Source organism: Sus scrofa, chromosome 3 (genome assembly GCF_054392235.1).
Source record: "Sus scrofa isolate SSC_HxYL_T2T_F1_AM1 chromosome 3, Sscrofa_HxYL_maternal_Yorkshire_Landrace_v2.0, whole genome shotgun sequence".
Classification (NCBI taxonomy): Eukaryota; Metazoa; Chordata; class Mammalia; order Artiodactyla; family Suidae; genus Sus; species Sus scrofa.
Genome location: NC_139385.1, coordinates 23,683,380 through 23,708,188, shown reverse-complemented (window position 1 = coordinate 23,708,188; position 24,809 = coordinate 23,683,380). Strand labels below are relative to the sequence as shown.

General features: G+C 37.6%; 1 pseudogene; it reads right to left on the bottom strand.

Annotated features, from left to right (window-relative positions):
• Positions 1–22,377: 22,377 nt before the first annotated feature.
• On the bottom strand, positions 22,378–23,862 carry LOC146404474 (tripartite motif-containing protein 66 pseudogene; annotated as a pseudogene).
• Positions 23,863–24,809: the final 947 nt, after the last annotated feature.

Below are 24,809 nucleotides of genomic sequence, written 5' to 3'. Positions count from 1 at the left end.
TTTTAAATATATCATTTGTCTTTGAATATACACAAGGAAAATGCGCTTCATTTATGGAGTACATGTCAGTCTTTTCTCTCATTTGATCTGACATTCCATGTGTATTCATGTACCTGAGTAACCGCAACAGAGTAATACAGACTGAGGGCCTTAAATCATAGAAATCTATTTTGTCAGAGTTCTGGAAGCTAGAAGTCTATTTTGTCACTGTTCTGGAAGCTAGAAGTTCAGATCAAGCTATTCCCCAAGTTAGCCTCCTCTGAAGACTTCCTCTCTCTTTAGGTTGTAGATGGTCATGTTTTTCCAACATCTCACATGATCTTTCCTCTGTGAATATCTGTGTAATAATCTCATATGTGGACTTTGGTCACATTGGATTAGGACCCAGCCCAATGACTCTTTTTAAATTTAATCACCTTTTTAAAGACCAAACTCCAGTACAATCACATCCTAAGTTACTAGGGCTTAGGATCTCAACGTGTAAACTTGGGGAGGAGAGTACACAATTTAGCCTATAACATAATAGTGTTTTCCCTGTGATATATTTTTATCTCCAAATTTAGATTTATCTAGCTAGAAAATGGTTTCAAATTATATGACTATCAATTTCAATATCTTCAATATTCATTTTTTAAATTATTGTACAGATATTTGTGTGTGCAATTCTTTCCCTGCCCATAAAAATCTGAGCTATTAACAGGAGTTGGAAATATCCTAACAGGAATGTAAAACATCTTTATCATGGTTTTGTGTAATCCATGTCATTTAGTCCATAATAATTGCCTTTTGGATTGTGTATGTGGATACATATGTGTATGTATGTATACATATGTGTATAGACACTCGTAAACTGTAATAGACAGTGGAGGAGCTAAAGAAAAATACTCATATTTCATGAAACGATGCTAAGTATTGTTTTCCCAGTACTGGCATGCTCTTTGAGGTCACTTTCTCTCCCAGTAGTGCAGATGCTCTGCATAAAACAGACTTTTCTACAGTGAAAATAATTGTCTTCCACTATTCCAAGAAGAAAACAAAAATTATTTCCTTTTAACTGTCATCTATTTATACATTGATTTCCTCCACTTAGAAAATCTACTCTCTGCTTAAAGTTCTGAAAGAAATCATAAGGGAAATCATTATCACAGATAGCAGAAATGAGAATAATTTTGTTCAAGATAGAGGTCAGTGTTAGTCACCTATCTCCATGACTGTTTCTTATAGTCACAGATCCCTGTGCAAAACTGTCTCCTACTCTCTTTCTTTGAATGTTATTTCACCAATTCCAGTAATTGACTTTTGCTTACATTGTATTTTGTAAAGGTCAAATTATATGCTTCCAAATTATGTTATCAGCAAAAACATTACCTAATAAAAGTTTCAAATGGTCTTAACTTCCCAAACTCAGTTTTGTCAAAACACTTATAAAATTGTTTTAGAAATCACTATTAAATACCTTTAAACTAAAGCTAGAAAAAATAATTAATGTAAGAGAATTGATGAAAGCCAGGAAAAAGACAGCTGTTAGCAGAAAAAGACATGGAGACTGCATCTGTAGGATGAAGATAAAATATGGGCAATTTTATCTCCAGGCCTGCCCCAGGCACTATCTGCCATGGTAGGGAAAAATTTATGGCAATCAGCAAGAGAAAGTCCCCAATTCTCTTTTCTCTTTCTACTTCATATTTCTTAGATATTAAACCATGGTGATATCTGAATCCTAGAGTGACTTATTTTCAGAAACCAGAAATGCCTTTGAAGTCTCTTCTTACCAAGGGATAAATGCAGGTTCAGCAAATTCATGCTGCAAATTTTCAAAGAAAAGAAATCCAAGTATTTCATGCTATTAAAAATCTATCACTCATTAACCTTTAACTTTTGATGTGAAACCATATGTAATTTGATTCAGTTGCAACAGAGTGTAAAACTGGAATTTTTGCATTCCTTTATAATTAAAAAAATTTCCATGTTTGGGGGAGATGGGAGAGAAGCTGAGGAAAGAAGACAGGTGTGGGGTTGAGGCAGAAGGGATATGTGTACCAAATTCAGAGTTCTGTACCTGCTGTAACACCTGCACCCTCCCCATTTCACCTCTCTGTTCAGTGACCAGAGGTTATAGGAGTATCTACAAACCCATTAATTTACAACACTAGTCCTTAAAATTTCTTCTGTACTTAATAATTTTCCCATGGTCATTATTATTTCAAGAGCTAATGATGCTGTTAAAATCATCTATAGCTTTAGAAGGACATTTTCTAAATGAAATATTCACAAACAACTCTAGAATACTATAATGTTAGAACAAGCTCAGCACCTGAGGACCTGCAAATGTATACTTTTGGCTTTTTGATATTCTCTCATATCAAGTCTGCACTCCAGATCTGCAGGTTCTATAATCCACAGATTCAACCAACCACAGATTCAAAATATTTGGTACAGATTCAACCAACCGCGTAAGATTTCAAAAAGCAAACCTTAAATTTGCTGTGTACTGGATATTGTATATCTGGCCTTTACATTGTATTTACAAGTATTGATACAGCATTTACATTGTATTGGATATTATAAGGAATCTATCTAGAGTTGATTTAAAATGTATGGGGTATGGCTAGGTTATATGCAAATATTACACCATTTATGTAAAGGACTTGAGCATCTACAGACTTTGGTATCCACATGGTGACCTGGAACCAATGCCCTGTGAATATCAAAGGTCGATGGTATGGAGTTGTTCTTTTCAGGCTTCATAACATTTATTCCCAAAGCTGATCTTCCCTCTTGGTGATAACAGAATCAAGCTAGGTGATTAATTGTTATGTTTAGGTAGTTGCACACCTTAAGTCAGAAAAATGGATGTGATGACCTCAGGAAATTCCTTCAGGTCTTATTGTCCTAGGAAATCAAATACATCGCAAGCAGCCAATTCTATACCAAAAATAAAAATAGCATTGTAAATATATATTTTCTATATACATTTTTTCATGAGGAACTGCTGTATTATTAGCTAAGCTGATCTAATTTTCTTTTGGCATTTTTTAAAAAAAATTGCAATCATGCATGTTTTAGAGTCACATTCTATAGGGTGAAATTGCTAATAATATTTTTTCAAAATTAAAAGAGTCATACACTCATTTTTACACAACTGCTTACCAGCCTCAGTTTCCCCAGAGAATGATAAACAGCTATACACTTACCTGACATTGATCATGCTGTTTACACACAGCAGATGCTTAGTTGTAAATTAAAATGCATCACCACATGTTAGGAATGTTGCTGAGACTGTGCTGCTAAAATAAAATCTAATATTTTAACACACCATATGCTACATTTGCGTAAAATAAATGTATGCTTAAAGAAAGTAGATAATTTATCTTTTTATTTTTTCTTTATGAAAGGGGTTAAACAATTATTTTTAACTTTAAACTGTTTTGTTTATCACTTTTATTTATCTTTATAGTAGCATTCTCCTACCAAGATAAAAAATAAGGAATAATTTTGCCTTTCAACATGAGCACATTAGGAAATTAGACAACATAGCAGTTTTTTCTTTTACTGAACAAGTTCAAATGTTAAAGGGATTTCTCACCTGCATTTTCCAAAATGTGTGCCAACCTACTTGTAATATTTTAATTTCTGAAATGTGCCCTTTTAAAATCTATGAAATGAAAATACATTATCTATATTCATATGAAAAGGAATTTTAGAATTAATGACAATTATAAGCTAAAAAAAAATTCTTCTCTGTAGAGTGAAGGCTGCCTTGAACCTTAATATCTGTAGCAGGTGAGTGCCTGCGGCTGGGTGCTGTGGTGTAGAAGATCAGTTGGAGGAAATTTGTTTAAGCTTTTTATTTCCATCTCACTTTTGTTGTCCTTCCCTATAAGAAAAGGCAGTAATAACATCCCAGACTACTCGGTGGAGTTTCTGTGAAAATCTGTCCAGATAGACAGGAGCTCCCATGAGTTGACTCTTCCATGCAGAATTCCCCCAAATGTCAAGTCAGCATCATGGCTTAGAAAGACTGTCTCTTCCAAGTTCTTCCTGTCCCTAAGATATTAAGGTGGAACTCTGTCCAAAGAAGTCCCTCTTGCATTTTTTTCCTCTAGTACTGTTTGCACTCACAGTTTTTATGTATTATAATGGATTTGTTCATAACACATATGTTTTTTTTCCCAGTTATTCTTGGCAGGAATGTTACCATGGATAGAGATATTTTACCATACTAGAAGCAGAATCCTGCAAGAAAATATTAAGACATAGGATATATAATTTAAAAAATCAAGAATAAATCCATAGAAGTGTCAAAATAGAGATAAGTCCTAGAAGAGGAAAAAACAACCCAAAGAAGAAAGTAATTGAAGAAATCATCAAAATATGGGATTTTTTTTAAATTTAAAAATTGATGGAGATTTCCTGGCCATTTCTTTCTTATTGATTTCTTTTTTTTTTTTTTTTTTTTTTGTCTTTGTTGTTGTTGTTGTTGTTATTTCTTGGGCCGCTCCCGCGGCATATGGAGGTTCCCAGGCTAGGGGTTGAATCGGAGCTGTAGCCACCGGCCTACGCCAGAGCCACAGCAACGCGGTATCCGAGCCGCGTCTGCAACCTACACCACAGCTCATGGCAACGCCGGATCGTTAACCCACTGAGCAAGGGCAGGGACCGAACCCGAGACCTCATGGTTCCTAGTCGGATTCCGTAACCACTGCGCCACGATGGGAACTCCTCTTTCTTAATGATTTCTAATTAATGAACCTACCAGGACACTCTTGCCATCAAATCATATAGACCAACAAGGATAAGATGTTAATTTTCTGCTATTGCTGTAACAACTTGCCCCAGATTTGGTGGCTTATGTGGTGCAGATATGTTCTCTTACAGTTTGGGAAAACAGAGGTCCACTATAAGTTGCACAGGGCTAAAGTCAAGTGTAAGCAAAAGTGTTTCTTTCTGGAGGATGGTGGCAAGAATCCATTCTTGGCCCCTCCTAGTTTCTGGAGGCTTGGTTCCTTTGGCTGCATCACTCCAATCACTGCTTCCATGAGCATGCCGCCCTCTCCGTGTAGGATCCTCGGGATTACATTGGCTCACCCAGATAATCCACGGCAACCACCACATCAAAATTTCCTTAATATAATCTCAAGTGTAAAGTATTTTTTTCCTTTGAAGGTAACACATTCGCTGGTTTCAGGATTTGTATGTGAAGATCTCTTGGGTGGGGATGGCTGGGGAGTAGTCATCATCATTCTGCTTCCCACAGAGAACAAACATAAAACTGCTATCTTTAATTCATCACTACAAGGTAAGCTAATAAAGCCAGGCATCCAGCTCATCAAAGAAAGGACAGAATCACCCTCAGTGGACTGGTGGGGCAAAAACACAACATCTGATACTAAAGGTAGAGACAAAAAGTTGTCAGCAATTTTTTAAACACCTCAAAAAGGATAGATCCCATCCTTAGTGAAAACGTGAGTGAAATCTCTGAACAGGATCAGGGAAATGTGCAGAAATTCACTGAGGTTCTAATTTGGTTATAACTACAGCAATTTAGTAGAAACTCAACAGGACTAAAGAGTACTGTGAAGGTTCAAGTCTTTGAGGAAGAAAAAGAAATTTAGCAAATACATGCTCTCCTAAATGCAGACTTACTCTGAAGAAAAGCTAATGGATGTAAATCTACTTGAGCAGTCAGTAACACTGGGTTAAGACAAAGGAAAGGATCTGATGGGAAAGATGGGTGGAGAAAACTGAACCAGAAAAGACTTAAGAACAAAATAAGACATCTCTCTAGAATGGAGAGACACAGCAATGGTTCAGAGAAAAGCAACCACAGTCCTTTCCACTGGGACCAAAATAAACTTACTCCTCTTATCCAGAAAAACCCATCTTTTTAAGAATGGATATAAGTGAGGATTCAGGAAAATCATAAATGCAGTTATAAGAAATAAAAAGATGAAAATAAGTTCTAAAGGACAAAAAAATTACCAAAATTTTTTACCTGATACTTTAGTGGAAGGCTTAAAAGAGACAACTTATTTAGCATAAAAAACAGTGGGAGAGAAGAGGATAAATTAAGAGTTTAGGATTAAGAGATACACACTATATATAAAATGAATAAACAATAAGAGCCTACTGTATAGCACAGGAAACTCTACTCAATATCTTATAATACCTATAAGGGAAAAGATTCTGAAAAAGATTATATATGTGTATATATATATATATATATATATATATATATATATATATATATAATTGAGTCACTTAGCTGTGCACCTGAATCATTGTAAATCTACTTCAATATAAAACATAAATAAATTAAAAGAACAGTGTGGACAAAAAAAGTTCAATAATGTGACTAGAAATAAGTAGGATATGAAACAAGATCTAACAAAATTTAGAAAGTTTTAAAAAAAAGTAGAGTGGCATCTCATCTTCACAAAAATAACAGGAATGAATTTACACTAGTAAGGAAAAAAAGAGAAAACAGAAAAGGGAAATGGTATGTATAAAAATATTGAATGCACTAGATTATAGACTGAAAAAAATTGTATACTTTTTAATAACAGTTTTATAAAGTTTTTAAGCTAATACGTTAGATTTCATAGGTCAGAGAGGTCTCTGTTACACATTCTTCTTTGAGTTCACAAACTTTAAAAAATGTAAAATATGAAATATTCTCAACTCTCCATCCAGACTCAGGTCTGAATTTGGTCCTCAGGCAACAGTTTGCTGACCCCTGTATTAGACAAGCAAATAAGACCTCGAAGATATGATGTACATATATTTGGGTTCCTTAACAACAATAAAAGAGCAAAGAAGCAGAGACTTTACTGAAAACTATAATACCATCCATCCAGTGCTACCTCTGCCATTCCCCCCAAAAAAATTACATTTGAAAAAAAAAATTGAAAGATTGTGTGCCTGGGACTTATGTCAACTAATTGACTTATATTGTCTATAAAGATAAGAAAAAAAAAAACACCTTATGCGTCAGCCAAAAATTCCAAGTCACCTATAAGAAAAAAATATCAGAATGCCATGAGTCTTCTCAATAGCAATTTTTATACCATACTCAGTATTTTGAGATAACTAGGAAAGAAAATGGGAGCCAAATTTCATCCCACTATATTAACTCTAAGTTTGAAGTTCCAGGAAAATAATTATGGATAGAGAGGAACTCAGATAATATTTTTTTCACTTGAGATCACCATACTGTCATTGTCATTATCATAATCCTCAGTGTCATCATCACCATCACCAGGACTGCAATTCCATGCATAATGCGAGTTTTTTTTTTTTTGCCAGATCAAAGGAGATAATTCCTAAAATACAAAATGTTTAAAATTGAAAATGTTTTAAATGTGTTACATATTGTATTCATATATCTTGAAGTCCCCTTTTTCTCAGGCTTTCTTTCACTAATTTTACTCATTATCCTGTTGCTCACTCAGTTTAGAACGGTTTCCAGAGTAGATGAATGTAAACCCACTTGTGTCCTGTCCAACAGTATTGTCTGGCACTGTTATTAGTAGTACTTTGACTTTTTAAGAAATTTACGTACGGTTGATTTACAATGTTGTGTTTCAGGTGTACAGAGAAATGATTTAATATATGTGCATACACACACACACACACACACACACACACACATATATATATATATATATTCTTTTTCTGATTCCTTTTCATTATAGATTATTATAAGACCTTGACTATAGTTCCCTGTGCTATACAGTAGGTCTCTGTTGTTTACCTATTTTATATACAGTAGTGTGTATCTGTTAATCCCAAATTCCTACTTTATCCCTTCTCCCCTTTCTGTTTTGGTAACCATAAATTTGTTTCCTATGTCTGTGAGCCTGTTTCTGCTTTGTAAATAAGTTTATTTGTATCATTTTGTTATTATCACATGTGCAAGTGATATCATATGATAGTTGTCTTTCTCTTCCTGATTTACTTCACTTGGTATGATAATCTCTAGGTCCACCCATGTTGATGCCATGGCCTTACTTTATTCTTTTCTTATGGCTGAGTAATGCTTTGATGCTAGTTGAGAAGTGCTAATATTTGCATTGGTGAAACTTTTATATTGTCACTTATGCTCGAATATGGAACAGTGGGATGATATAATTGCAAGGTGAACCAGTCCTCATAATCATATGCAAGTTTGTGTATATCACAAATAAAGTGGTCACTTAGTATCTTTGGAAGGAAATACATTTTCATTTTGTCTGTTACTGCACATTTCTAGGCTTGTCTCTGAGAAGCAGCTCTGCCATGTGACCATAACAAGTCATTTTAGCGTATTTGTTGCTTTCATCCCTTTCCTGTAACACTAGGGAGGATGAGTAAAGGAGAGGTGCTTGGGAGAGAGCTGAAATAAATAATGCAATTCAGAATTTGTAGTTGCCTTTGGCCTCACTCAACTTCCTTTGCAGACTCCTTGGGTATTTTCTACTCTCCATCATTCCTCCTGGCTTCACTGTTAGTAGACTCATGAGCGCTGTTCTCCAGTCATGTTCCACAGGAATATTTGCACCCATCACATTCCTGGTTAATGTGCTCTAGAGGTACTTGGCAACCAACCAAATTACCCCTCAATATAGTAAGAGAACAGCAGAACTTGAATGTGTTTTGAGAATCTAGATCTGAGTTGTCCAATAAAGTAGCCGTTAGCCACAAGTGACTATTTAAAGTTTTGTTCAAGCTGGAGTTTTCTTATAGCACAGCAGGTTAAGGATCCATTGTTGTCACTGCAGTGGCTTGGGTCACTGCTATGGACTGACCTCACTCCCTGGCTGAGGAAGTTTCATATACTGTGGGAACAGGAAAAAAAAAAGTATGTTTATGCAAATGAACCTATTTGCAGAACAGACTCAGAGACTTTAAAAAAACTTATGGTTATCAAAGGGGACAGGTGGTGAGGGGAGCGATGGATTGGGCATTTGGGATTGGTATATGCACACTGAAGTATATGGAATGACTGGTGAATGGGGACTTCCTGTATAGAAAGAACACTCTACCCAATATTCTGTGATAATCTATATGGGAAAAGAATCTAAAAAAGAATGGATGTGAGTGTTATGTTTAACCGAATCACTTTGTTGTACAGCAGAATTTATTACAACTTTGTAAATAAAGTATACTTCAATAAAATGTAAAAAATTAAAAATTAAAAAAAATTGATTAAATAATATTAAAATTGACTTCCACAGTCACACTAGTTACATTTTAAGTATTCAAAAGCCATTAGTGATGAGTAGCTCTCTTAGGTTTTGGACAGCACTGATATGAAACATTTCAATCACTGCAGAAATGTCTGTTGGGTGATGCCATCTAGATTCACAATAGTCTCTTTGGAAATAGGGTCATAGGGTCAACTATATTTGGAAAATGCTGTGCATTTCATGATCCTATTGGAGAGTTGGGAGGCATATTTTTAAATATGTTGTAATAATTTTAAACCCAGTATTTCCCAGATTAAATAGATAAAATAATCATTTTTTTTCTTCCTGTCTAGATTCAGGGGGGAAAAACTGATGTTTCATGGAATGTGCTTTTAGAGAATATGTTAGAGGATTTACAAAATGATTTATTACACAAACACTAGTAAGGAAACTAACTTGAATCTCATGCATGATGTGTTTACTGCATATAAAGAGGTCTAGCTTGTAAAAATAAATTTAATAACTTTTTAAAGCTACATTTACCAACATATGCTGTATAGCACATAAGCAGACTAATGGAAACTCTGTACTTAGTTAAAAACTAATTAAAAAATGCAAGGCCTCTTTTTGTTTGTTTTTCATGTGGAAATCATGCAAACCTCAGATTTTAATTTATATATAAAAGCAAAGGCTTGTTGATTATTAGAGTTACTAATGTTAGTTGGCATGCATTGATATTAACTAATAGCTGGATGTTCTGATTTAGTACTCTAAAAAAGTGGTTCATAAACAAAGGAATTTTTTTAATTTTTTATTTTATTAATTTTTTTGTCTTTTTGCCTTTTCTAGGGCCGCTCCCATGGCATATGGAGGTTCCCAGGCTAGGGGTCTAATCAGAGCTGTAGCCACCGTCCTATGCCACAGCCACAGCAACATGGGATCTGAGCCATGTCTGCAACCTACACCACAGCTCACAGCAATGCTGGATCCTTAACCCACTGAGTGAGGCCAGGGATCGAACCTGCAACCTTGTGGTTCCTAGTCAGATTTGTTAACCACTCACCACAACAGGAACTCCCAAAAGAATTATTTTTAAAGGCACATAACTTCTAATGTGTGTGGCCATGGCAAGTATATTGAATTACCATAATTGGAGTGAATAGCAATTTGTATGAATGCAGTATCATTATTGCATGAAGTTGGTCAGGGTTTTGCTTTGTTCCTCTTAAGTATTAATATTTAACACATTTATAGGGTAGCTCTTAGTGATTGATTATACTGGCTGTTTATTTGGTTGTGAAAAATTGCAAATGATTTTGACATTCTGATCAGAATTTTTTGGCCTCAGTTCTTCAATAAGATCAAGTTCTTAAACCATTTTAAGTTGACTGCCATTTAAAGAGTTTTCAAACACTTATCTAAAGTTATTTCACTAATGAATGATAGGGTCAGGATGCAGGGAGAGCAATTCTGAAATACAGTCTATTTTTTGCTTTATATCTGTTCAATACTGGACTTAAGCACTAATATAATATTGTAGTATATAAATGTTCTGTAGGAAAAAACAAAATTCAGACATTTTCAAAAACAAGGGCAAATGCAGAACCCAAGGGAACAATGAGAAATTTTATTCTGATAGAGATAAAAACATCAATCCCTCCTTGGTGAGGTTAGCATTTCTGAAGACAAAGTAAGACTGAGTGTGTGCATGGAATAAGCAAAAGGCAATCCTTTTGTGCATAAACGAAGCCTGTCAGAAATTGGAAGATACTACATCATAGCTAAAGTTTGCCTCTTGAGTCATTTTGACTAGCTAACAGTCTGCAATATAAGAAGAAATAAGATATATATGGAATATCTTTACCTCTTCCATGAGATCAGAGTTATCTAGGATAAGAACTTGCCTTCACCATATATCTTCATGTATAGAAGTGAAGATGGTGTAAAATTAAGCTAAATTAAATGTACAAGTGCAATGCAACCAAGCATAAGACTATATGTAAAAGACGCATGCATATGAAAGAAAAATCCTAAGTAACAAAATACATTATACAAGGCATTTCTCAATCTACAGCATGAAAGCAATGTGTTGCCTGATAAACTCTCAAGCAGCTCATGAAAAGAGGTATTGTCATCTTCTTTTACTTATCTTGTTTATCAATTACTTTTGTTGCATTTAAAAAAATGACTGTTATCTAAATAAAAGGGAGGCATATGCACCACAAAAATTAGGAAAAATAGAAATGGCTAAAGAAAAAAATAGTATTTGTCCTTAAGTTTTTTAATTTTTTTATTTTTATTTATTTAGGTTTTTTTAATTGTTTTTTCCCCAATACAATTTTTTTTCTATTGTACAGCATGGTGACCCAGTTACACATACATGTTCACATTCTATTTTCTCACATTATCATGCTCCATCGTAAGTGACTAGACATAGTTCGCAGCACTACACAGCAGGATCTCATTGCTAATCCATTCCAAAAGCAATAGTTTGCATCTATTAAACCAAGCACCCCAACCACTCCATTCCTTCCCCCTCCCCCTTGGCAACCACAAGTCTATTCTCCAAGTCCATGATTTTCTTTTCTGTGGAAAGGTTCATTTGTAGAGTTTATTAGATTCCCATGTGGCTCACAACATAGGTTATTTTTAAAGTTGCCAAAATCCAGAAAGTTTTTTTAGGGGGGGATTTTGATTAAAATTTTGCTTATCAAATGGATGAAGTTTGAGAGAATATTTCAAGTTTTCAATAATTCTCTAATTTCACTAATCACTCATTCATCCATTCATTTATGCATGTGTCCATATATGTATCAGGGTTTAAAAGCCTGTATGTATGTGTTTGTATGTTTGTCATTTCTTCTTGAATATCTTTGGCTCTAAGTATTCAAAACAATGTTTCATTATTTTAGTTGAATGTTGATGTAAACCCTTTCACACAGTTATCTTCATTTACTTGATAAAAGTAAATAATTAGTAGGGTGGGGGCAATAAATTAGGAGGTTGGCATTATCATAGATACATAATTATGCATAAAATAGATAAACACTGAGGACCTACTGTACAGCAGCGGGAACTATATTCAATATCTTATTTTAACCTGTACTGGAAAAGAATCTGAAAAAGGATAGAAAATATAAATAAATAAATATAAATATATATATATATATATATAAACTGAATCACTTTGATGTACACCTGAAACTAACACAAGATTGTAAATTAAATATGCTTCAATTTTAAAAAAATTAAAAATAATTAAATGAGTTATATCAGCTGCCCACCTTACCCTATAATTTTTCTTGAATCTTCATCTACTCATGACTAAGTCCTACCTCACATTATTAAAGATATTTCATTTATTATATATTGATGCCTACTTTTATGTTGTTTTGATATTTGCATCTTATTTTTTTATTTTTTTAAATTTGTACTGAGGTATGGTTGATTTACAATGTTGTGATAATTTCTACTGTACGACAAAGTGATTTATTTGTACATATACACACATCTACTCTTTTTCACATTCTTTTCCCATATAGATTATCACAGAATATTGGGTGGAGTTCTGCGTGCTATGCAGCAGGTCCCATTTGACCAGTTATTCCATATACCTCAGTGTGCATATGCCAATCCCAAACCCCAAGTCCCTCCATGCATTTTTTAAAATCATATATTTCTTGTCTCTTCAAATATGCTATGAATTCTCAAACTGGTAGCCACATATTCCACCAACTTTGAATGCCTGAAGTACAAGTAAATGCTTGGTTGTCTTTTTTACAATGAATGTTTATTGAACATTTATAAAATATAAGGTACAGTAGGAATGCAAGGAGTAGATAATGCACTCTTGGATTAAAGATAGTCAATGGGTGCTTTTCAAATAATGACTCAGTTTTCTTGGATATGTTGTTGCCATAATCAACCACATTTAAAAATCTCATTTGGACAACTCAGGCAGTAGGATCACAGGCTGTGTTTATAGTGAATGTTTTAGTGAGATTCTCGGAGCATCATTGGAGAAAACAAGTTTGTATTATAATTTTTATCTCTTTTACATGTTTGCCATTTACTGATATTTTTATTTTTGCCTGGATAAATGTTGGCCTTTTATTCCATGAGCAATTGTAACAAGTTGATGCTTTTTGCTTTCTTCACTCAGTCATGCTGTAGATCAGAATGAGGTGATTGCAGCAGGTGTTTTAGAGAGGACCCCTTGCAATCCCTTCTTCCCAGACAATGTGCTTATCCTGTCTCTCATGAAGTCTACCTGGCAGAGAACAGAGTCCAGCCTCTACCCCATAGCCAGCAAGGAACCTCCGTCTAATAAACCAGAGGAACTGAATCCTGTCAACCACTTCATGAGTAAGTTTGGAAGCAAATTCAACCCTAATTGAGCCTTAACATGACTCCAGTCCCGGGCAATACCGTAATTGCAACCTTGTCAACACCCTTAGCCGGAAGTCCCAAGCAAGCTGCCTTTGGATCTTGACCTGCAAAAATTGTAAGATAATAAATTTTTATTCCTATATTTTAGGATAATTTCACACTTCCATAGATACCTATGCAATGGTAGACATGGAGAGTATCATCATACACATGTATATAATAAATCATCACCATCATCTACACTAATTAGTAATGGACGTGCTTGCTTATTCCAGCAGACATAAAAAAGAACATGTTTTTAAATGTACTGCAATGCCATTATTACCATTTCTAGAAAATCCAGTGAAATTATTTCAAAAATTAAGGGAAATTTTACAGATAACATAACCCCCAATTCAAAGTGGAGTGGTACCTTGGTAAAGTCACAGATTACAAATTTTCCCTAATTAATCTTTGGCCCTTAGTTCCTTTGGCTTCTAACAAGTTTTAAGCTTATTTTAAAAACAGGTGTATAATCTCTTTCACCCTAACTCATTTGCTTTTAGCAGTCCTTGGTCAGAAACTACAGTGGTATGAAAATATTTGGTGGTGACTACCAAAGATAAAATACAAATTCCTGTTGATAGCTTATTTAAAAAGAAAAAAAATCTAGAATTTTTGTACATGTCGTACAGGCACCTCTAATGATCATCAAGCATCCTGAAATTTTGGATGCCACTAAATGTGCAACACACTTCCTGGGCTGTGGCCCTAGTTCATTGAGGACTAGAATCATTAGGCATCATGATAAGTAATTTCCTACAAGCACAATTGTCTTTTTCATTTAGTACCATATCTACCTGCCTTTAGATTCTGAAAGATTCTGCTTATCAATCTTTAACCTTCTTTTCCATGATTGGTTAAAGGACACATTTACTAGGCATGACCATTTTATTCCCAGCCTCAAGTTCTAACACAGCAGCACTTCATGAGTCCCATTAATCTAGCTATGGTTGGGGTTTATCATTTCAAATTACAGAAACATCTCTTAATTCACATGTTTTATGTAACCTACAACTCAAAAATAAAAGTGTAAACAACTCAAATATGAAAATCAAGAATTTATCATTTAGAAGTTCTGTTGTGCCTCACTGGGTTAAGAACTGGACACTGTCTTCATGAGGATGAGAGTTTGGTCCCTGGCTTCACTCAGTGAGTTAAGGATCTAGCATTGCTGCAAGCTGTGGAGTAGGTCAGTAGGTTGCAGATGTGGCTTGGATCTGGTGTTGCCATCGCTGTGGTGTAGGCCTGCAGCCGCAGATCCAATTCGGCCCCTAGCCCAGAAACTTCCGTATGACACAAGTGTGGCCCTAAAAAGAAAAAATAAAGAAGTATAATTTATTTAATTAACTGGTGCCAAATTTAGCCTGTTCACAATTTTTGACTTCCTTTGTACTGTAGGTATTCAATAGTGCTATTATTTCCAAATTAGGTTTATAAAAATACTGTCTAAAAGATAAAATTAAGTGATTTTTCTTTCTTTTACTGTTCTTATTTGATATCCATGTAACAAACTGGGGGTGTTTATTTTACTTTTCATTATTTCAAGAATAAACCTGTTCATTCTCCTAAAAGTGAAAAACATAAGAAAGATCAAGATAAAAATAGTGGCTGGAAAACATTTCATTTAAAATATGACACCTGATATCAAGCCAAAAATATTTTAATGTAATATTTCTTGATATATCCATTATATTCAAAATAATTACTGTAGAGTAAGTAGACATATAAAGAAGAAAAAAAATGATAAAATAAAAATTCATAGCTAAAGATTTACATTTTATGTTACTGTCCTGAGTACTCTGTTCTATCATTGAAATAAATGTATTTTGAACTGTTAATCAAGTTACCATGGATACCTTGAATTCAAACCACACCAGGGTCAAGAAAAAACTTGGTAACAAAAAAAAAGATATTTATAAAAAACAACTTTCTACATGTGACATTATCAGTTTCTGGAAGGTGATCGAAATATGAAGATAAGTTTATTCAAGTCAAGGTTTTACATGAGAGGAACTTTAAGGCACTTTAAATATAGAAGTCTTGAAAAGGAAGGGTCGTGAGAAAGAGATTAAAGTCTTAGTACATGGCCTCCCTAGGATATAAGGAAGTAGAACTAACATAGAAAATAAATAATTGAGAATGAATAGGGACAGATGGGAAGGTAATGGGTCCATGGAAGTAGGGAAATATGGGGATTATGAGAGTTGAAATGACTATTGTCAGGAGCTACAATGCAAAATTAATCAGAGGTCGAGCTGTTCTAAATTATAAGATGCAGGTTCTGGTTCTGTAATAGGATTAATGGAGTGGATGTAAAAATATCACTGGATTAGAGGAATCAGGGGGCCAGTGAGTGAGCCCTTCTGTAAAAAGTCATCATATTTACTGAAGTCACTCACATCACAACTGTAACAAAGGTGGAGAACATGAACTAGAACCAGAAGAATGTGGACAGGTGCATACCTGGAAAGTATGAGCTCTAAGAGGACTGTTTTTCTAAAAATGGAAATGTCATGTGTGGGAAGGAAGTAATTTGAGGGAGAAAAATGGTGGGGCAAGACCATCTGCAACATTCTCATAGAAAACAGCACAATAAGAAAGCTTAAAAAAACCGCAAAGAGCAGGTTTACTTAGTGGAGAGATCTGCCCAGGATATTTAAGAGGCAAGAAGAAAATATTCTAGCATGAAGTGACATGGAAAGGACAATGAGTTTACATGAAACAGAGATGAGGATTTTGGGGAAGGCTCAGTGGGAAAACAGAGGCTGCCTGGTTGAGTCAGGAGTATAACCACAGCTGTAATGGCTGGAGGCCCATGTGAAAACTGACACCTAATGGAATTCCTGTTTGGATAATGTAATGGATGATGGTGGAAATAATGAGATGCAATCTCTAAGTGGAACTCAGGTGTGAAAATACTTCCAAGCTGAAACAATTAAAGACAGAGACTGGTTTCAGAATTTAGATAGTATTCTAAATTAGTGCGTATTCATGGAGTCATATAGCTTGTAGTCATTAGATTAAAATCAAAATAGAATGTTAGTGTTCAGGGTGTTAGAAAGTCTCAGTAGACCATACTTCCTCCTTAAAGTATGAGAAAAAGCCAAATGAGCCTTGCAAGGTATTTAAAAAAAATTAAAAATGGATGGAACTAGAGACTCTCATCCTGAGTGAAGTAAGTCAGAAAGACAAATACCATATGCTATCACTTATATCTGGAATATAGTATAAGGCACAAAGGAACCTTTCCACAGAAAAGAAAATCATGGATTTGGAGAATAGACTTGTGGTTGCCAAGAGGGAGGGGGAGGGAATGGGGGGGACTGGGAGCTTGGGGTAAATAGATGCAGAATGTTGCCTTCAGGATGAATTAGCAGTGAAATACTGCTGTGTAGCACTGGGAACCCTGTCTAGGCACTTATGATGGAACACGTAATGTGAGAAAAAAGAATGTATACATGTAAGTGTAACTGAGTCACCATGCTGAACAGTAGAAATATATATATATATATAAATGATAAAACAAATCAATCAGGGAGCTAAGGAAAGGAAATACAAATAAACTTCCAAAGTAACTAACCACTTTTAAGGGAGAAAATACTCTCAGTTTTTTTTTTTTTTTTTTTTGGCCACACCCACAGCATATAGAGGTTCCCTGGGTCAGGGATAGAATTCAAGCGACAGCTGCAGTATTACACCCTATTTCCCACAGACCTTCATCGCCCACAAGGAGGTGGAGGCAGGGAAAGACCAGGGAGTTTCCCCAGGTGGTGTCTGATCGCAGGACATCGGCACTGGCCAATTGAAGGTGAGGGCTGGGAACCAATGAAAGCCATTCCTGGAAGCTCCTGCACCTTCCCTGCCTGCAGGAGAGCAGTCTGGAAATGGGCAGAGGGAGGAGTTGCGAAGCTGGAGCAACCTCTCCCAGTGAGAAAGGTAAGACCTGCAAGGGGTGTACCTCAGCCACCCCCTGTAGTTTACCTTCCAAAGAGTGGAGTGAGAGGCCAAGCTTTCATCTTTAGTCTAAGAGTTATTTGGTTTTCAGACATACTGAATTTTTTACCTACAGTTACATCCTTGATTTCTACACTTATTGAGTTTATCGCAGGGAAGTAAAAGAATATTGTCTGTGTGAACATGACTTCTTTTTGGTAGTGGGTTGATGATTGTGGCTTCCACAGAACAGTGATGATGATGATGTTGTAAACATTTCATCTATACTAATTACTATTAAAAACTCCATTTCTGGTTTTATTGTAAAAGTTTAACACACAGTCTAAGGATGTTAATTGTGTAAGTTGAGTCTTCTGCATTTTTGTTTTCATCTGGCTCATTGATCTATTAGCTTTTGAAAATGATGTGAGAAAAATTCTAAGTGCAATTGTTGCTGAATTGGTTTGTTTTTTTGTCCTCTCCACTGAAATAAAAGCTATGTGAGCACAGAGGATTTTACCTTTCATTAACCAATGTCTTCAAAGCACCTGGAAGAGGGCCTGACGCAAAGTAAGCCTTCAGTAACTATTGATTAAATTGATGTGGTTCCACATTACATGTTTTGATTCCCGCATTTCACAGTATGTATGTTTCATGATCATTTCATATTTTGATGAGTTAACACATGTCACTTCTCAATATATATTATTAATTCATGGCTTAGAATAATATTCTGTCTGGTATTGAAATTGTAATTCCCACTTGCTATTTGTTCAAAGTGGTGAACATTCAGGGGTGGGACCCGAGAATAGTCTGTCTTGGGTGCAGGCAGTAGGGGAGTGAATTGTTTGTAAAAACTTAATACACCAGTTAAAATTCAGTCTTCTGTCAAATGTCATGATAAGCAGTTGATTATAAACAATGTCAGTGATTAAGCATATCTGCTTGTCAGGGCGCTTGTTTCCCATTGCCCCTGCTGTGAAGCCTGAACTTTCTATACATGCTTATTTTCAAAATTTCTGTATTCTGTTTTCTTTCAGGGAGAAGGATTGGCTCTTTTTTTAATGAATTAAGTACCTTGTTTACTTAAAAATCCTATGTTCATAATAATAGGGCTGGATGAATTATCAAAAGCTTAACAGACCTATTATCTAAAACACATAACAAGATACAGACTATTAACAGCAAGCCAGAAGTGTAACATCACATTGCAGCCAATAATCTCCATCCAGCAGAAAGAATGGACTTGATCACCATGAACTCATTTTATTGTGATTAATCTTGACGTGGGTAGGATCTTACTATGTATACTTTTGTGTTGGTTTTGCTCATATCGTATTTGTGAAACATCTTAGACTCAAAGAGTTGTAATTCATTAATTTTCATTGGCATATGTGATGATAATTTATCATAATGTAGAAAGATGTATTTGTTGTTTCTGATTTGCATTTTCATTAATAATACTTCTATGAACAGTCTCATATGTGTACTTTCATATAAATTCATGCACAATTCTTTTGCATATATTATCCTGATAATCTTTTGCTACATCCTGATTCAGCTTGAGTAAATTCCTCCAAATACCTTTCCAACTGATTATCTCAATTATACTCCCACCAGTTATTTCTGACAAAGCAGTTTGCTTTACATTATTGTTGTTGCTATTCTCAATCTTTTAATATTTTCTGTGTTAGTGGTCATTTGTTAGAATTGCATGGTAGTTTTAATTTGTATTTTCTTGATGATCAATGTTGTATAAGACACTTAGGTCTGAGATAAATATTAGTTACACCTGGAGATAGTCACGTGCCTTCTATTCTTGAGTTTGAGTACTGGGTTCACCTTGTTAGTGCTTAAGTTGGGTTGGGGTTTTTTGTTACAATTACCTTCAAGATCAGAAGCTTCAACTTCCTCTGGACTTATCTACTGCTGAAGGTAAGGGCTGGTGTGTTGGAGAGTTTTACTCAAGTATCTTCGTCTACCATGACCAAAGTGGTTTTTTTTTTTTTATTTTCTAATAAAACTAAATGTATTCAATACCCTAGTAAAAGTTTTGATTATAAGTCTTTAAAACCTGTCTTCTTCACGTTGTAACAATACAGTCCTTGTGAATTCTTAAGTTCAATACTCTGACAGAAGTGAGGATGGAAAGAGTGTCTTAGAATTTCATAAGATGTATGTTTATCTGTCAATATCTATTAGTGTTCTTTTCTGCCTTGGATAGGTTTCTTGTTTGCTTTGCATTTTCCCATTTCTTTCTGTGTTTGTGATTCTTCCCAATGGCCCATAGCTGTGGTTCATCAGTTTTTTTATTGCTTTCTATATTCTGTTGTGAGTATACCACAATTTATTCATTTACTCTAATGTTGATGAACAGTTGGGTTGTGTCCAATTTCTGGCCATTGTAAATGATGATGTTAAGAATATTCCTGGAGTTCCCGTCGTGGCGCAGTGGTTAACGAATCCGACTAGGAACCATGAGGTTGCGGGTTCGGTCCCTGCCCTTGCTCAGTGGGTTAACGATCCGGCGTTGCTGTGAGCTGTGGTGTAGGTTGCAGACGCGGCTCGGATCCCGCGTTGCTGTGGCTCTGGCGTAGGCCGGTGGCTACAGCTCCAATTCAACCCCTAGCCTGGGAACCTCCATATGCCGTGGGAGCGGCCCAAGAAATAGCAACAACAACAACGACAACAAAACAACAACAAAAAAGACAAAAGAAAAAAAAAAAAAGAATATTCCTATGTATGTTTTCTGAGATGCACACTCCTTTTTCTAAGGCTTGCAGCTGGAAGTAGAATTGCTAAGTTGCAGGCTATGCATATATTGAACGCAAAGTAAGCCTTCAGTAACTATTGATTAAATTGATGTGGTTCCACATTACATGTTTTGATTCCTGCATTTCACAGTATGTATGTTTCATGATCATTTCATACTTTGATGAGTTAACACATGTCACTTCTCAATATATATTATTAATTCATGGCTTAGAATAATATTTTGTCTGGTATTGAAATTGTAATTCCCACTTGCTATTTGTTCAAAGTGGTTAACATTCAGGGGTGGGACCTGAGAAGATACTGCCAATGTGGTCTTCACAATTTTTGTCTGATTGGTGTGACATCCAGCAGAGTATGAAAGTCATCATAGATCCACAACCTCACCAACACTGATAATCGGCAGGCTTTCATGTTAGCCAATCATTCTATGATACAGTGGTGTCATAGTGTGGGTTTGATCTGCTTTTGTCTTGTTATTAAAGAGCTTGAGTATGTTTTAATGCACTTATTGGCCATTTGGAGTTCAGCTTTTGCAAACTTTGTTCATTTGCCTTGTTATTTTATGTACTAAGTTCTTTATATGTTCTGTATAGTCAGCATTCTTCAGCTTATTTTTTATAGCTTTTAAAAGATTCTAATTTTAATGTGTATACAATGTATGTCAGTGTTGCCTTTGACATTATGTTTTGTCTTAGAAATCAGTCTCTTAAAGTCATGAAGAAAATCTCTTATATTATTTTTTAAAGATTTTATGTATTTGACTTTCACATTTAGGACTTTAATCTACCTGGCATTGATTCTCTCATAATCATATGAAGTAGGGGTCCAATTTGATTTCTTTTTCTTTGTATGAATAGTCAGATTTCCTAGCACCAAGTATTACAAGTTCTGTGATTTTCCCACTGTCTGTTAGGCCACAGTGTCCATATCAAGCTTCTATGTATGTGTGAGTTTAATTCTCAAGCCTGTTCCTCTGTTCTGTTTGCCACATTGTCAGTACTTGCAGAAACATCATAATTTTTTTTTAAGAGTCACAAATGGCCAATTTACAGAATCTATATGGCCTTTAAAGCCAAACCATTTCCAAAAGGATAAGACAGGTAGGGCAGAAACAGAGCCATGCACACCACAGGCCTGCCTAGACCTCAAGAGTCATAGGAAGTGGCCAAGTTGACATTTCACTTGTGCCATCTCTTCCTTTTTCAAACTCTCACGTAGCCCTGAGCTAGACTGATCTAGGACACAGATGGCAGTGTTGCTGCTGGGAGAGACATGAGGAGGGGCAGGCGCACAGAAGGACTAGTGGAACTGGGGCTGAAGAGCCCAGAGGATGCGCAGGGCTGGGGATGTGGGCTAGGAGGGTATAGACCAGCGGACAGGGCTTCGAGAACAGGGCTGAGGGGAGGCACCTGGAGACTGGAGTCCTGGGCCTAAAGAGGCAGAAGGACGAGTGGGATGGGGCCAAGGGACACACAGGGCTGAGGGAAAGGTGTGCACAGTGCTGAGGTGCCAGTGCTCAGGAGCATGGCCTGAGCAGGCGTGAAGGGCAACTGAGAGTAGGACTGCTGAGGAGTCCTGGGACCCTGGGTTACTGCCATGAACCCTTCCAGGGAGCGGCAGGTGGACAGACAGGAAGGGCTCCTAGAGCTTGTCTTCGAGACACCCCAGTGCCCCTAGTGCTCAGCCACCCCCACAGGACGCCTTCCAGACCACTCCCCCAGCATGCTCATCATTCCAGCCCTAAGCCAACCAACTGGACTGTGCGGCCACAGAGGACTCTTCCCCATTCGCATCCGTTGCAGAGGAAAAAAGTTTAGGCTTCAGATTCTAGATGTAGATACACCTTAGCCTTCTCATCTACTAGCTGTAGAAGCCTGGATCTCAGTTTCCTTAGCTATAAAACAAGGATGCCGCCTCCCAGTCCTGTCGGGAAGGTGAAGTGACCTCGCCCGAGAAGCACACACAGTCCCCGTACAGAGTCAGTGGTCCGTAATTGGCTTCTTTCCCCTCGCCCCACCTCTCCCCATGCTCCTGGGCTTGGGAGGGGGTGGCGGAGGGCCTTGCTGACTCACTAGGACAGGCGGCAAGAGTCAGGGCTCTGGAGCATCCGGGGTGGAACAGGGACACTCCTCCCCCCTGTCAAATCATCCTGGGCCGGGTCCCTGAGGTCTTGATGGGCACAGGGTCCCGCAGGGTCAGGGAAAGCTGGCTCTGTTAGTACCTTTCTCACCACCTTCGGAGAGGAGTGCTGGGCGGCGCTGCCCAGGGCAGGGACAGGGTGCGGGGTCTCCCCGCCGGCTGCCTGGGGCAGGCTGGCCGCGGTGTTCTTGTCAAGAGGAAGAGCTGGCTTTGGGCCTTCAAGTGCTGGGGGCTCATCTGCAGCCTGCACAGGGTCCACCTGGCTCTGGGGCTGGATGGGCGCTGGCTGCCGCACGATGTAGTTGATCTGCCCCACAATGGTTTGCTGAAGGTGCTGAGGGGGCTTGGTCTGACTCAGCTGCAGGCTGGGCTGCTGAGCCTGAAGGAGGAGCTCCAGGTCCTTCTGCATCTCCTCCAGCTCAAACTTGTGGTGCATAATGTCCACATTCTGGGCACAGGCAGGCCCAGGAGGGCCCTCCTGCTGACCGGGAGCCAGGTGCTGGGATGGAGGCAGGAAAGGGGGTGGCTGCTGCGGGGAAGGGGTGGTGGCAGGGGTGGCGGTGGTAGCTGCTGCTGTGGCTGCTGCTGAAAGTGGCTGAGCTTCAGCTCCGGGTGGTGGCCAAACTGGAGGTGGACAGAGGGTGTGTGTGAGGCAGGGTGCGTGTGGGTGCCCTGCTGAGCATCCTGGGGAGGGACGACGCACACGAGCTGGAGGGCCGGCGGCTGCCCCAGCCGCTGGGACCTGCTCTCCAGCTCAGCAGGAGGGCTCCATGTCCAGCCAGGGCTGCAGCAGCTTGGGAGAATGCGGATGGCAGGGCAGGTCTTTGTTTTTGGGCAGGGACCCCAGCTGCTGGGGCATCTCAGAGGGCGGCCTAAAGCTGTGGGCTGGGTGCAGTCTGGGTGGGGGGACCTGGCCTTTGAGGGAGGGCGACACTGGGGGGCAATGAGAGCAGCAGACCGATGAGGAGCACAGGGCTGGAGACTGGAACTTGTAGGAGGGGTGGCTGGGAGTCTCTTGCGGAGCAACTGGGGACTGATGGCTTTGACAGAAAGATGATGGACCCTGGAAGCCTCCATAAGCAAGAAAATCTGCCTGTGACAGCTGTCTGCCGTCTGTAGTTATACAGCCAAGGGAAGCCAGCTGCTTAGTCCAGAAGTTAGGCTCCCACATGAATCTGATTCTCCAAAGGGAGCCAGGGTCTGTGTTACATTTTGCCTCCAGCAGCAGCTGCATCTGAAACACAATTGCCCCGACTGGTGATGGAGAAGGTGGCGTTCTTCTTACCAGCTCTTTGCTGAAGAGGAAGGGGACACTGGTCTTGCTGCAGAGAGCCCAGTTAATGAAATTCTGAGAAACATCATACTTTTTCTGTTCTTCAGTGGCATTTTGACTGTGGTTCAGCCATTGAATCTCCATAAAAATTTTAGAATTAGGAAATAAAAACTATTCATTATATTGATTTTAAAATAAAATGTACATAGTGTACTGACATATATCCAGCCATCCTATTAATGTCTTTCTAACTCTAATTATGATTCATTAGTTATTATTAACATAGTTGCATTGGGTGTTTTTATGTATGCAGCCCTATAACCTGTGATTAACAGTTTTTATTTTTTTCAAATTCTATATCTTTTTTTTCTCATGAGATTTTGGGCTTATCTGTTGCAACACCTGGTTTCCTTAGCTAATATAAGATATGATATTTACTGGATCTAGTTAGATTTTGGAGGTCGTGAAGAATATTTGGCTGAAAATTGGCCCTAACTCATGAACTCAGTAATATAGAATAAGAGAAAATTTAGCTGCTGCCTGGCTGTTGTTCATGCTGTTGTGTAGATGCTTTTGCTGATCCAGCAGATTCAGAGGACAACTGCTATTTCTCTGCTGGATCAGGATTCTAATTGGAGTCTGTAGAAATCTCCAATAAGAAAAGCATATCACAGAACTCTAGTTTATGGAACAAAGCTATGCTAAGATCCATTCTTCTTGTGAGAAATATTCTTAGACTCCTCTACTTGTGCAGCAAGACCCCTTTAACATGTAGAAACGTACAAATGAACACTGTTGGATTCTGTGTCCTGGACCCATAGAAAGATCATAATGAGCAATTGACTCAGGAAATCAAATCTGTTCTGACTTAGAGTTTGTCTGGCCTCACTCACTGTCATCTGTTAGAAAAGAAATGCTATTCTATTTTACCTGCACACTCAGGCATGGGCCTGAAGGCTAGTGGAGATGAATCCCTCAAGTGGACAAACTTTGTACAGTGTATCTTGAAGAAGTGCCCGAGGTGCAAATATGCGATGACTGATGGCAATGCCTAACCACATGACAGGAAGGTAAGGACAATTAAAATAATG